The following is a 14315-nucleotide window of genomic DNA, read 5'->3' as shown; positions in this document are numbered from 1 at the left end:
ATCTCAAGGAATATTAATAAAGTATTATTAAAAGCATTTTTATATCATATTAATAGTTACAAAATAGTAAGAATTAAATGTTTCTAAGAGATCTTTTTTTTTTCCCTTTAGTTTTTTAATGGTGATACTGGGATTGAATTCAGGAACTCGTGCATGCTAAGCATGTGCTCTACCACAGAGTTATACCCACCCCGCCTCTAAGAGGTCTTTAATCATGTTTAGTGTATAAAAACACAGGAAATTTCAGTAATTATTCCTACTATAATGGATGCTATGAAAATAAAAAAACACGCAGTGCAGGTTATACTACTAAGATTAGAATGTTCAAATCAAAAGTCAGTTCATCTTGTTAGAAAATTTACGTAGCAATAAAAATCTGAAAGCATCATTAGATCAAAATAAGTTTTAGTAAAAATTCTACACTGAATACTGAACTCATTATAGTAGTATGATATTCTTATAAATAATACTAAATATCAAATTACCAAATGTGTTAGTTAATACCACATTATCCACTGGGATTCATGGCACAGATTGACAGCTGTCCTGCAATCATTCCTTCCTCCAAAGTAACAGAACCTCTGGTTTTTGACCAGGAACACAGCCACCTCCAACAAAGACAACACTTTCCAGCTTCCCTTGCAGCTATCTGGGGCCCTGTGATTTGGTTATAATTAAAGGACAAAGCAGAAGTGATGTGATTTGTAGGAAGTACCTTCGCAGGATGAGGATGTGCCCAGCTTCTGCCCTTGCCTCTTTCCTACTGGGGAAAATACAGACATGAGACAGGAACTGGACAGGCTATCTTTGGCTAAATGGAAAGCTGGGTCCCCAATGAGCATGAAAGGCTCCATACTGGCTCAGAACTGTCCATGATTTACATGAAAGAAAAGAAACTTCCATCTTGTTCAAGTCTTTTATTTTGGGTTTCTGTCACTCATTGCTGTATCTAATCCTACTTAATACCAGGCAAGACTATAAAGAAAGGATTTTATATGTATTTATTAAGTACTACTTCATTAAACAATTTCTAATACATATTTTAATCTTACTAGGATTAAAATAAAAACTCATTTTTTTTAAAAACTCATTTTTGATGATTCAAATAACTAGGAAACTCTAAAATGTTTTTCTATACAATATATGATATGCAAATGTCATTATCAAGAATTTGTCCAAAAATCACCTTCCTGAATATGCCTTGGGGTCAAGAGATTAAGCCAAATCTCCTTTACTGTAGACATCAATTAACACCATACAATAAAATTATTCATTCACTGTACAAGTGAATGCCTAACTACTGATGCAAGGAGCACAGAAGGGATCAAAGCAGATGTGGCCTCTATCCTCCTGGAGTTCGTTCACCTGAGTAATGTATCTGAGGTTGCAAAATCTGAAATCAACACTCTAGGTGCCTCTTTAGCCTCCAAGTTAACCATCCCACTCTGTTACCAAATTCTTGTTTCAAACTGAGTATATATGATTAGGCTTCAGCTCTGCTCTGCTATACATAATCATATATAATCATACTTCTCAAAGATCTCACTCCCGTCACCAAAATTAAAATCAGCACACTCCTGAAATGTCACGATGGCTATCATTTATGATGGGCCACTTTTCCAAATGGCAAATCTTATTTATCACAAGACATTTCTCCTTAATTTCACCTCAAAGATTAACCTGACCCTTAAATTTGAAAAAATACTTTGCAGCTCCCCCTAGGTCCCTGGAGCTGACCCAAAAAAAGTAAGAATGTAGGGCTGCTAGACAGATAGCCAACTGTTTTTAGTTATCCCTCAGAGGCCATGAAACCAAGATCACTAGAGAGCTGAAGCTGGACCAACAAGATGCCCTGCTCCATCTCTCTCTCCATATCCTACCTTCCTGAACCTCTCTAAGAGGAAAGACTGTTAATCTGATTGGGTCACAGTTCAAAACACTGTTTGGATCTGTCTATAAGTTTGAATATTAAGAGCAGATTAAAAGTTACACACACATATATGCAAGAGTTGGCTAGCCTGCTTTTACTCATTTCTCTCACACATGCTCTAAAAGACTAATATTCGGGTCTTCAGTAAAGTAGCCAGCCAAAGTAGTTAGATGGTGAGATTTAGGAGAAAGGGAGATCTCTTGTCTAGGCCTTAAGTTTAAGCAATACACACTCCAACCCAGTTTAGTAGACAGCTCTGTACTGGTATTTTGGCCAAAAGTCCAATTAATAATAAAATAATACTCTGAATTTCCCACTTGCCATTAGTCTACTTACATAAATCTCCTTCCTCCAGGAACATCACGAGGAAAAGGAACAGCTAAGCTATGACTGATTATTAACACCCAAACCTCACCATTACCCTATGGTCTGTGTCATTCAGTTTATATTTAATCATGTACTGTTTGTAGCATTTCCTATTCAAGGAATAGTAAAAACTTCTCAGTCGGCAACTTAGAGAGAGAGAACTTATTTGAGCCCTCTAGAGTTGACCCACTGCTCCTAAATATCTCCCAGTTGTTGAGTGTTGCAGAAAAAGAAAGGGAATGCAGTGGAAAGCTTGAGCTATTGATGACAATGATAACAGCAATAACAATAAAAATAGGCTTTTATTGAGCACTTATTATTTCCCAGAGACATTTTAAGCACTTCATTCATATTAATTACGCTAGTCCTCACGACAAACTTATGGGTACTGTTATTACCACTACTTTACAGATGAGGAAACTGAGACACAGAAGGTAAGTAACTTGCCTAAAATCATAGAGTTAATAGCAGAAGGCTGGGAACAGAGTCTAGAGCTCTTAACTACTTTGCTACAATAGTATAATGGCTAACAGTGGACAGATTAGTGAATTTTGAAGCTCGGTGGCCAGAAGACACCCAAGGAGACAGAGGGCAACACGAATTTGTATCTCAGGAAAGATATCAGCGCTGTATTTATAAACCTGCAGGCTGGAAGCACTAAGTGGAATGAGATCACTCTCGAAGACAGTGATGAGGGAGAAGTTAACGGACAGAATCATGAGGAATACCAATATTTAAAACTGATGATCAGTAGGGTGGTAAGTATTTTTGTATATTATATGTAAAACATATAGTACATTATCTTGTACATTCTTATATAAAACATAGCATATTATAAATCAAAATATAATAGTTATACCTACTCTATGAGAACCAGAACATAATTTAGCTACCATGATTACAGGTTTATTGTGGTAGCATCAGTTTTTAATGTACTGCTGGTCATAGCTAAGTTCTTCACACTAAATCTTTAGGCAAGAACACCACCTGTAACACTGTTTCAATGGGAGAAAATAATCCGCTCTAAGATCTATCTTCAGAAATGCTTTCCAAGGAATATACAGTTGTGAAAAGATGGCCTCAACAGAGGGCCGTATTTCAGTGATTCTAAGCTGCATGATGTTTTACATTTGGACACAACTGGAACTGGGACAGAGCTCACACAGTTTAATTGGCAGCATTATTTTCTTTCTTAGTGGTACATAAAATAGTGGCACATCTTCCTATTGACGGCATCTTAAAAACACAGTGAAGTCTTTTAGCATATATCCAATTCCACATGAGAGTATACACACTGGTGAATTAAAGGAAAGCTTTCTGCCTTCAAGGGGTTTACAATCTAATGGAAAGAATGTGTTTAACTATAAGATATAAATACAAATAATAAACATTAACACAAGATATGAAGTGATAAATGAGTGGAAGTTTAAAGAACTGAAGAAAAGGTATTTAACTGCTAAGAAATATGAGTAACCAAACCAAAAAACTTAAGGCACTGTGTCCCAAGCACAGTTTTAACTGAAATAGATTAAATCTGATGTAAGAACAACAGAAAGAAAGTAGGAAGTAAATGATATTTCAACAAAAGTAGGGGGAAGACAATAATGTGAGGTTATGGTCATGTCACTCTCCTCTAAGAACCAGCAACTCCCTGCTAGTTAAAGCAGAGCATCGCTTGAAGATAATTAATCAAAAGTGAAAACTTTTTTAATCTCTCTCACTTGAACCTCTGTGGTGGTTTTAAAATCTACAAATTAATTGATACTCCTCCTTTCAAGAGCTTGAGCTCAATTCCCTTCTTTCTGCCTGTGAGGTGGCTTAGGAACTTGATTCTGATTTGGACTGACAGAATATGATGGGAGTGACAGAGTGTGACTTCTGAAACTAGAACATAGAAGACTTCCCCCTTGCTTTCTCTTTCCTTCTCTCTCTTTCTCTCTCTCTGCTCATTCTGGCAGAAGCCAAATGCGATGGAAGGTCATTCAAATAAACACATGGAGGTCCACGTGGCAAGCAACTGAGGCTCCCTGCAGAGGCCTTCTGTCCACAGCCCAGTGAGCGGGCCCCATGCAAGCAGTGCCTCCAGCCCAGGCAGGACTTCCGATGACTGCAGCTCCGGCTGACACCTTGAGTGCAACCTCAAGAGAGACCTGTGAGCCAGAGCCACTCAGCTAAGCCACTGCCAAGCAACTGACCGCAGCAACTGAGACGATAAATGTTTACTGCGTTGTCACCAAGTTTTGAGGTAATTTGTTAGGCAGCAATACACAACTAATACAAGCTCACAGCATTCTGTGTCTCTAAAGCACTCCTCCTTAGCTGCTCACAGCTAGGCACACACCACGGCCAGCACTATGCTCTTCGTCCCTGCACACCTATGAGGCTTACCTCAACAAACTACATAGTTAAGTACTTGGTTTTGTTTATTATCTGTTAAAAGAGTCTTGCCGGTGCTTATCAATTGACTGCAGTTGTCCAAAAATGACATGATTAAATCCAGAATAAGAGTATAGCTACTGGAGGGGAGGGGAGAAAAACACTGATTTGATTCATCCAATTAAAAGATGCAATGAGGAGTAACAAGTTCAACAATCAAAAACAACTCCAGAATGATGTCTGTATAAGGTGGAGAAAGCAATCACGTTGTACCCTTGGAAATACCAATGCAAAACATTCTTGAAGAAAAATAATACAGAGCAGCAAAGCATGAGGACAGTAACACTCAGAACTGACTTCATTATTAAGGAAGGAAAAAAGGACAAGCCACTTGATTAAGAAAGGATTAAGTTAACACGTATTTCTCAAACTGTTCTGAAGAATATTGGTTCCCATTGAAATGAAAAAAACCACCAAACTCCCCTTCCCAAAAAAAAACAGAACAAAACACCTCTACATACCACAGGACGTTTCTAAGGCTTTAAGGTGCTTATATGCATTATAAAATTATTTCACCTCAGAACACTGAAAATACTTGCAGCATATTAGTATGCCACGAATATAGTTTGGAGAACACCAACTTGGGTAGGCAGGTAGGTGAAAAGGTAGAGTCACAGGAAATAAAAGAAGACAAATGTAATAAAACGATTTCACCTAAAAAAAGAGAGCATAACTGACTATCAGCTACGACTATGCAGCATTCTTAAAGCAAAATAAATTGTTATCAAAGCAACAACAGGTGCACCAGATGTCAGGGAAACTGAAGATGGGAAAAATATAATAGGCTATAACAGAAGAAAAAACTTCCCCTTTCCATAGGCCATGGCTCAGAATGCCTCCCACCCCACCCCTCCTCAGCTCCTGTGTGTCTCGTGAGAGACGGCATGAAGGGGTGAGCACCCACAATCTGGAAGGCAGGTAGGGAGCTGAAGAGGTGGTCTGGCCCCAAACCCATTACCAATACTGATGATAACTTAACAACCTATCAGATCTTCTCTTTTGGGAAATGTTAACTAAATATATAAAGAGACCTTAGTGGAAGTGGACTAAAGCATAAAGCAGAAGTATCTTTAAGCCTCTGCTTTATGCCTTTGAGCAAAGGCATAAAGATAAAGAAACTAGAGATAAAACAGAGTGAATGGTAGAGGATTAGGCCAGCCAGCTGTGGCTGTTTAGTGCCTTGTGCAGGAAGGAACACCTTCCTCCAGTAAAAAATTTAAGCTAGAGTTATTACTGTTCACCCTGAACAACCATATGTGGCAGCCCTGCTAGAGTGTGTGGGATCGAAGCCGGATGACGCCCCTCAGTCACACCCAGTGACCCGCACAGAAGGAAGGGAGAAGGAAGGGACAGGGAAGGGAAAGAGGCGTGAGTGGGCGGGGGAACACTGGCTCTGGGGTTAATAAGAAGTATCCAATTTAAATTCACCGGAATGATGTTTCCATGTATCAAACATGTTTTTAACTCAGCGTCCAGAGCCTACCCACCCCATGAGGGATGAAGCAAAGCTGTGCCAGTGTGGCTACCCCTCCCCAGTGTAGCCAGGTTCTGCCCGGGGAGGGAGAGGTTTCCAGAGCCTCTCCAGGCAGCTGCTCTGAATTCACACATGCTGACACATGCCCACGTTCTCCGGGCTCACACTCCCCCTGAACTGTATTCACCCCACACACATTAAATGCCACCACCACTCTACCCCACCCAAGCTCCCCATCCCCGGAAGAAGTAAGGGGGTCAGGAACAGACCTCAGAGCTGATGAACACACATAGGCATCAATGAATGTGTGCATGCAGGTGCTGCTGAGAGCATGCTGGGATGGGTTCTTGCAGGAGGGGCTCTCCCATGCTGCTTCAGGACTGTCTAGAGATGTTGCATGGCCAGGTCTGTTCACAAGCTCTCCTTCAGGTTAGTCCAAGCCCATAATGTAAATACTGGACCCCTGAGTAGTGTCCTTATGCTACACACAGTCTGGACAACCATACACAGGCCTGGCACCAGGGTTTATGGGTCCACAGACTCTTCCTGCTGGGGAGGCAACGAAGTAATGTGGTCACTAAAGCCAGGGAGAGGTCCACATCCATAACAGCATCCCCGCACCCATGCCGCCCGCCTGTCTGCACCTGGGCTGCTTCTGTGTGGCCTGACTCTCAAGGTTTAAGTTTCTGTTCCACTTTCCCCCGATATGTGACATGACAAGAAAGACTCCCTGTTCCTTGCCCAAAACTCTTACAAATCACGTGTATGACTTGTTGAAAACCAGGGCATGGCCCATAGCTTCAGCTTCTGATGCAAAAGCCCAAGACAAACAGGCTGTAAGAATTCCTCAAATACCAAGTGACCTATGAATTAAGAGGTCTTATCATTTTGTAATGTAACCATATAAGGAAATATTCCAGTTAATATGTTGCTTACAGTTGCTGACATACTGGCAACTTTTACCAAATAAAAATAACAATTTTACACGAGCACAAACAGGTCACTTTACCAAAAAGCCTCTTACACAGTATTAGCAGTCCTATCTGACCCAGTTACCTAATATAGAGACACACATTACATCTTACATCGTGTGCCACACCAAGTTAGACAAACCACAATTCCTAACAAAACTACAATCTAGTAAATATATTTAGTATTTAAGCATGTTTGAGTTATTTGTGGTCAAATGTTCATTAGAATGACTGAAGCAACCTTGGAGGGAGAGGATAGCTCAGTGGTAGAGTTCGTGCTTAGCATGCACGAGGTCCTGGATTCAATTCCCAGCACCTCCATTAAAATGACTTGAGCAATCTTAACTATTTTCTAAAACATAATTGCTCATTTCTTCTCATTATTTAAAAAACACTAGAACACTACCAGACCAAAAACCAAGCACAAGCCAACAGGCTCACCAAAATCACACTTAAATAGGACAAGTAAAGCTACAAATTTGGAATAATTACCAAGACACTAATAAGTAACAATCACTTAAATATGATTCAAGAGGAATTCCTGGTTGTTGAAAAACCCTATGATGAACGAGAGCACAGTGTTATCAGAAACTGATTCTGTAAGACAATAGTGTCTTGTTTCAGGGTGTATATGTGTGTGTGCAATGAAGTTCACAGCTATGTTACACTAATGACTCACTTAAACATCTGAATATTCTGCTATCTTCACCTTTAAATCAACTGCAAAAGAAGCTGCCAAAACTAGTTAGGAGAAGAGCACAAAATTCCCCAAAGAACTTGGTATATACAACTTACTTTACTACTTAAATGTTTTCCTGATTACTAAGATTTGAACAAGATGTTGAAGATTCAAAACTAATTTTAAAAGCAAGGAGTGCTTACCAAATCCATAATAATATTCAACATACAAAAAATTTTAGAAGGGCACAGGCCATGTTTGTGTGTGTGTTTTTACAGCACCTGGCAGACTTCTGTTCAGTATTTCATATAATTGTTGCAAGACTTGACAGTGATTACTGCCTCACTTTTTAGAAACTTTTTGAGTAACCAATAAGTCAAAATTGAAGAAGTAACTGGTGCGTTTATTTCTTGATTTGGATTACCTTTTTGTTGTGAATTGGTTCTCAGTTACTCTAGCTACCGTGCAACAAAACACCGGCAGAGAATATACTGGATTGAAATTACCTGACTCTGTACCTGCTGAATAAATAATACATTTGAACTGTTCACATTTCATTGTAAAAGATCCACCACTTAAGAGATGACACTCCAAGTTCTGAAAGCAAAGTGAATCAGAACTCAAATTCCTAAGAGTAGCCGGTCTGGAAGAGATGTTTATTCTACACTGAGGCCCCTTCGCCACAGCAAGCCTCTTTAACAGTTCATTACGTTAAAACAATTGAGATGGGTTAGGATGTGTGATAATAAAAATCCCTTGAGGCATTTATCAAGCAGATTATCTCTGAAACTACACCTCGGTTTAGAAGTCTTTGAACAGGAATTTGGTTTTCTGTGTTTATCTGTACAAACTCATTTCACATGTTCTCTTGCATCTATTTTTTAAAGCCTAATCCAAAGAACAAGTTATCCTATCAGACTTAATTTTATTTATGTTTATATGACTGTTGAAAACAACGCTACTGCAATGCAACATTATCACGTGTGCACAATGCTGATTTTAGCACCTCTCCTACCCCCTACCCCTGCCTGCTCGTCCCTGTTAAGTCTCGGAGGAAAACCTCTGGGCCTGGTGCTAGGATATTTCCTTTCTACAGGGTAGGTCTATTTGACTTTTTACTAATGTTATCAAAAACTTTTTAAAGACTGCAAGTGTATGTAGAGTTTCCAACACAAAGAACACAAATAAACCCCCTTATTGTAATATTTCAAGACAAACTGTATTTCTTATAAAAAGACAGAGTCCTTGGAAGTCACAGTGTATAAATACTTCTAATAATAGAACAAATTAATGTCAAGATACAGCCAATAATGGAAAAGGCCTCAATGTAACCGTGGCTGTCAAAGGGCATCTGTATTAGCAGCTCGGGGAAGTGGCATTTGCAAGAAAGCACTACAACCGTGTTCAAAAGAAAATCATTAGGCCTCAGCCGTTAATCCCCTCCCCCATCCTATTCGTCTGGATCCTTAAAAGCAATTAACCAGTAGAAGCTATCCTGCACCCCATACTATTCACACCAGCCTCCATCCTTGGCCCAGAGCGGGGTTTAGCCCAGCTGTACTCTCTCAGTCATTCCCTGTCCAGTGTTCCAGGAAGCCTCTACATTAGCTTCCAAAGCAGAAAACCAGATCTTTTCTTACAACCTCTATTTACAAAACAAACACACTGAGAGCTCAACAGCCAGCATATCTGACTAACAAACCTTCAGACCACTAATATGTCAAAACATAAACACACACACACTTCACTAACAATTAACCCCAAATACAATCTTTATTATCTTAACTGAGACAATCTACCTCTACCTAGAAAAGCCGGCCCTGGCCACATTCACTATATTAAGGGTCAAATGAACAAATCACTGTCCCCAACAAAGTCAGGGGCAATGAGGAATACGAAAGCTGACTACAAGGCCACAACATACAATGAGAGATTTTATCTTTACACACACAAAAAAGAAAGAGCAGTAGAAATCAGGGCTGCAAGGGGAAGAAAGGGCAGTGGAAAAGAGGAGTCTCTAAACATGTGTTTGAGTGTCCTTTCGTTTCCGATGCACTCTTCTGCCTCTTACAAGGTTGCAAAAAAGGCCAGACAGGAGATGGGTGAAAGAAAGCTGAAGAAGAAAAGCACCCACCCTTCCCCCATCTCCTCTCCTCTCTCCCAAAAAGAGCTGTGTTTGTCTGTGCAAACCTAGTCCCAAATATGGGAGAGAGAGAATGAATATGTGTATGGAAGAACAATGAGCCCTCAGCCTGGTATTGTGTGTGTGTGTGTGTGCGCGCGCGTGTGCGTGTGTTTGTGTGTGTGTCTGTCTCTGCCTCTTTTCCCTTCGACCTCAACAACAGGGAGAGCTGGAAGCCAGCTTTCCATCCAGCCTAGGCCATCAAAATCAAAACTGGTTTCTAATTTACGGTGGAATTAACTCAGCAAGCAAATCCAGGAGAGGAAACAGCTAGCCAAAGATGATTTTATTATCGTATAGATCCATCATTTCTCCCCTCCCCCAACGGACTGAGACCAAAGAAACCAGTGTACACCAGACAAAAAGGTCTCTCTTTAAATGGAAAGCAATTATCAAAACTGTTTCAAATCTAAACACAGGATGCATTAACTGGTGTTACATTAAAATGTTGGATTTGCAATTCACCAAGTCACCCTTTTCCTAGTTACCTTTTTTGTGTTTAAAAAATTGCTTTGGAGAAGGCTATTTCAAGATTTATACAAAAGTACTTTCTAAATGTACCTTAAAATAGCAACACACACTGAAACATTTAAAGTACCCAGTTTCTCAAGGACACATTTTGCTTAAATCAATGTTTGAAGTCTGTAATCCAGAAAAATTGTAAGCAAACCTTGGAAAAGAGGCAGAGGAAAATGACAATTCAACAATGAATCATTTTGTTTTCCTTTCATCAACTTCTCAAGCAACCAGTTTCAAAGGAAACCTGCAATACTTTCCCCCTTCCAACACACACACACAAACGATCTGTGTAAAAACTACTTTTCTTTCCCCCCAAAACCTTAAAAAATAATAAAACTAGAAGACACTCTTTTTCAGGGAGCAGAACTAAAACATAGTAGGAAGAATCCTATTTCGCTGCAAGTGATTTTGGGTCTTAAAACTCAAGAATCACACAGAGCAGAGAACTAGAGATTTCAAACACAAAGAGAGAATCTTCCACTAAGGTGAAAATGATACTTTTAGGAAAGTCGGCCCCCAAGACCCCCAAATCCACAAACATTCAAGAAATTTACAGTTTCAGTCCTGGACTTTCTTTCCTCCTCCCTCTAGTTCAGCCCATAATTTAGTCACATGAAACAGTTTAACCTCAGACAAGTCAAACAAGAGCATGAATAAGCAGCAAAGAGCCGGGGTCAGCAGGCGGGTAGGACGGCTACCTGGCCCGCACAGGGCCGAGCCCCGTATCCGCGTCCGCCCGGCCCGCGCGCGGCCCCCAACCCCGGACCACGGCTCCCACGCCGACCCTTCGCCCGCCCCAGGGGCCAAAAGGGCGAGCAGACGCCGCGCGCGGACAGGTTGGAGACTTACCTCCCCCGGATGCGCTACACCATCAATGGAGGTGTGTTCGGCCGGCTCCCGGGAAAGCGTGGGGGGACGCGGCGGGAGGCCCGCGGGGCTGGGGCCGCTGGGCTCGGGCCGAGGACGGGCGGGCCGCAGGGACGGGGCCGGGGGCGGCGGGGGTTTCCCTCCCGTGACTTCTCGTGCGGGCTCCACAGGCTCCCTGCGCCTCGCTCGGCCAATCCCTCAGGAGCGGGAGCCCAGGACCATGTCTGGTTTTGTTTCTCTGAGGGCGAGGGGGCTCTCCTGGAAGATGATGGTGATTTTTTTCCCCCTCAACTAGGAGAGAAAACGAGGCAGAGACAATGTGGGAGGCGAGCGAGGGGAGAGGAGCGGGGAGGCGGAGGCGGGGGCGAGACCCGAGGCGGGCGAGCGTCTCGGGGGTGCGGGAGGTAGAGGAGGCTGGGAGCGCGGGGGTCGGCTCGCGAGCGTCTGTGGGAGCAGCGGCGCCTCGGCGATGGTGGCCGAGCCGCGGCGGGGCTGCTGCACCGACCCGCCGCCCACTCCGCGCTCGGGCCCGGCCCACCTCGCAGTATCGCGCGCCTCCATTGGTGCTGCCCGGCGTGACGCGCGCGGAGGCCGGGCCAATGGGAGGCGGAGGGCGGGCGGAGGGGCGGGACTTCTTTGCGCTCTCTCTAGCTCCCTCTTTTTTTTTTTTTTTTTTTTTTCTGTCTAATAAAATAAACCGAAGAGAAGGAGGGGAGCGGCCGAGCTGTGGCGACGACGCGGCCCGGCTGGAACGCGCGCTCCAGGCGGCTGCCGGGTAGTGGGCTGGGCTCCCCGCCGCCCGCGTCTTTGTGCGGGGCCCCGGCCTCGACGCTCAGCGGGCAGTTCCCAGGGGCGGATTTGGCCAGAGTCCAGTTGCTCCTGTTATTACTGGGGTCAGGATTTGCCTTTTCAGTCACTTAAGACGCGGATTCATATCCCTGGGGGGGCAATGGAGTGGGTTCGACCAATTCGCCCAAAGATTAGAAATTCTGATGCGCATTAACGTATTCAAAATAAGTCTATGGCAAAAGATTAATTAAGAGAAAAAAGAAATTGCATTGCTTAATTGAAAAGAATTATAAGGATGAGAAGCCTGAAAAGTCTCATCAAGGAATAAAGGAACACAGACACCGAAGGGATTTCAGAAAGAAAGGAGTGTACACAACTCTGTGCCGTAAGTTGGAAACAAAAAATCTAAAAAAAGAAGAAAAAAATCCAAGTATCACCTTTTTAACTTTGAGAAACATTGTATTGTGTCCCACTTCCCAAGAAACTGATAATCACAGGGTCTGCGATGCTATAAGGGGACTGAGGGGCAGGCCAAATATTCATTCAGCTTAATACAATTTATAGGTTTGAGGAGTTTGGAAATTTTAATTATGATTAGCAGTTTTTGAAATGCATATCATGTTTATTGAGTTTTTTCGCAGACCCTGGCATGAATCCAGGGTGAATCATCAACCTTTTGTTGGTTTGTTAATATTGCTGTAAATGCTTATTGATATCCTTATACCATACACTGTTCCTGAAGGAGTTCTAATCTGTATATAATAGAATAATTAAGGGATAGAACATGGTGCAAAATAATTCACTCATCTATTTTAAATAAAGTGATAATTTTCTCTTTGGAATATCTGTTCAGACTACAGTTTCCACATCCAACAGCTTAAAAATAATCGGGCTGGTTAACATTATTGAACTGTGACCCAAGAGATCTAAAATCAAATGTGTCTTTGCCATTACCTTTCTGAGTAACTTTCAGCAGGAAAATCCTCTCTGCTGCAATTTCTTCAGCTGTGAATTGGGAAAAACTAGTTAATACCACTTTATCTATCTAATAATGTAAGAACTGAATTTTACAACATAATAAATTCAGTAGACAGCTCTCAACATCCAGCTACAGATGGAACTATTCAACAACAGTTTGTAAATAATGAAGGGTGAAAGTGCATTAGTTAGATGGCTTCAGTTTCCATCAAAATCTACATTTACAGGAGCACTATCTCTAACAAAGATTCAGCTCTGTGGTGGAGGAATGGACAACAATTCCAAGAGGATGCCCGTGGATCCCACAGTACCATTCAGCAGGGAAGAGAGAGGTTCTCAAGATCAGGAAACTATAATTACTGTGGTATTAGGGACTGACGTCATTTTTATTTATTTTTCAAAAACAAAGATTTAGAAGTCTCAAAATTCCACATCGTTATAAAGCATAATATTATGGTATAGGGCCAAAAATTTAGCAAACTAGACCTGTTTAACTGTAACAATTCCATGCAAGAATTGTGGTCCCGCCATAAAGCCAGAGAACACAGGCTTCCTTCCAAGGAACTGAGAGGCTGATAAGGTAATAACAATACACTGTAATAAGAACAACAGTTAAAGCATTGATTGAAAGCTTATTACATCCCAAGCACCAGGCAAAGCATGTTGCATTCTTAGCCCACTTAGTCTTGACACACAACAGCCCAGGAAGTCAATTATTATCATCTCCATTTTAAAGGTCAAGAAACTGGGGCTTACAGAAGTTAAATAACTTACTCAGGGTGAAAGAGTTCAAATATCCAGTGGGTTTTTTTCATACTATGAAATTAGAAAAAGTTTCCTTATTCTCTTTTCAAGCAAGCTTTAGAATGTGGGATCATTTAACGGAACGTGAAAACATCAACAAGGGCTTTTGTTAGTTACTTCATGTATCTTACTACAGGCAGAAGTGGATTTTATTTTGTATACAGAAGTCAGAGACCTAATACCATTATTTGAAAGAAGCCAAGAGAAAAGAGAGATTATTTAATAAATGATGTTGGGCAGATAGTATGGAGGAAAAAAAGGCAACATAGAAAAAAATTTGTAACAGGTTCCTATTATTCCTAAACACTCCCCCCAAATTA

The 14315-nt window shown here is 41.5% G+C and overlaps 1 protein-coding gene across 2 annotated transcripts in view; it reads right to left on the bottom strand.

Annotated features, from left to right (window-relative positions):
• RERE (arginine-glutamic acid dipeptide repeats) overlaps positions 1–11931 on the bottom strand; it is a 366213-nt gene extending 354282 nt beyond the window's left edge. For both annotated transcript variants that reach the window (XM_072975465.1, XM_072975468.1), the window contains exon 1: positions 11407–11931. The gene's annotated coding sequence lies outside the window, so the exon portion shown is untranslated. The remainder of the gene's footprint in view (positions 1–11406) is intronic.
• Positions 11932–14315: the final 2384 nt, after the last annotated feature.

Source organism: Vicugna pacos, chromosome 13, assembly GCF_048564905.1.
Source record: "Vicugna pacos chromosome 13, VicPac4, whole genome shotgun sequence".
Classification (NCBI taxonomy): Eukaryota; Metazoa; Chordata; class Mammalia; order Artiodactyla; family Camelidae; genus Vicugna; species Vicugna pacos.
The sequence above is the reverse complement of the archived record's forward strand: the minus strand, read 5'-3'. Positions and strand labels throughout refer to the sequence as shown.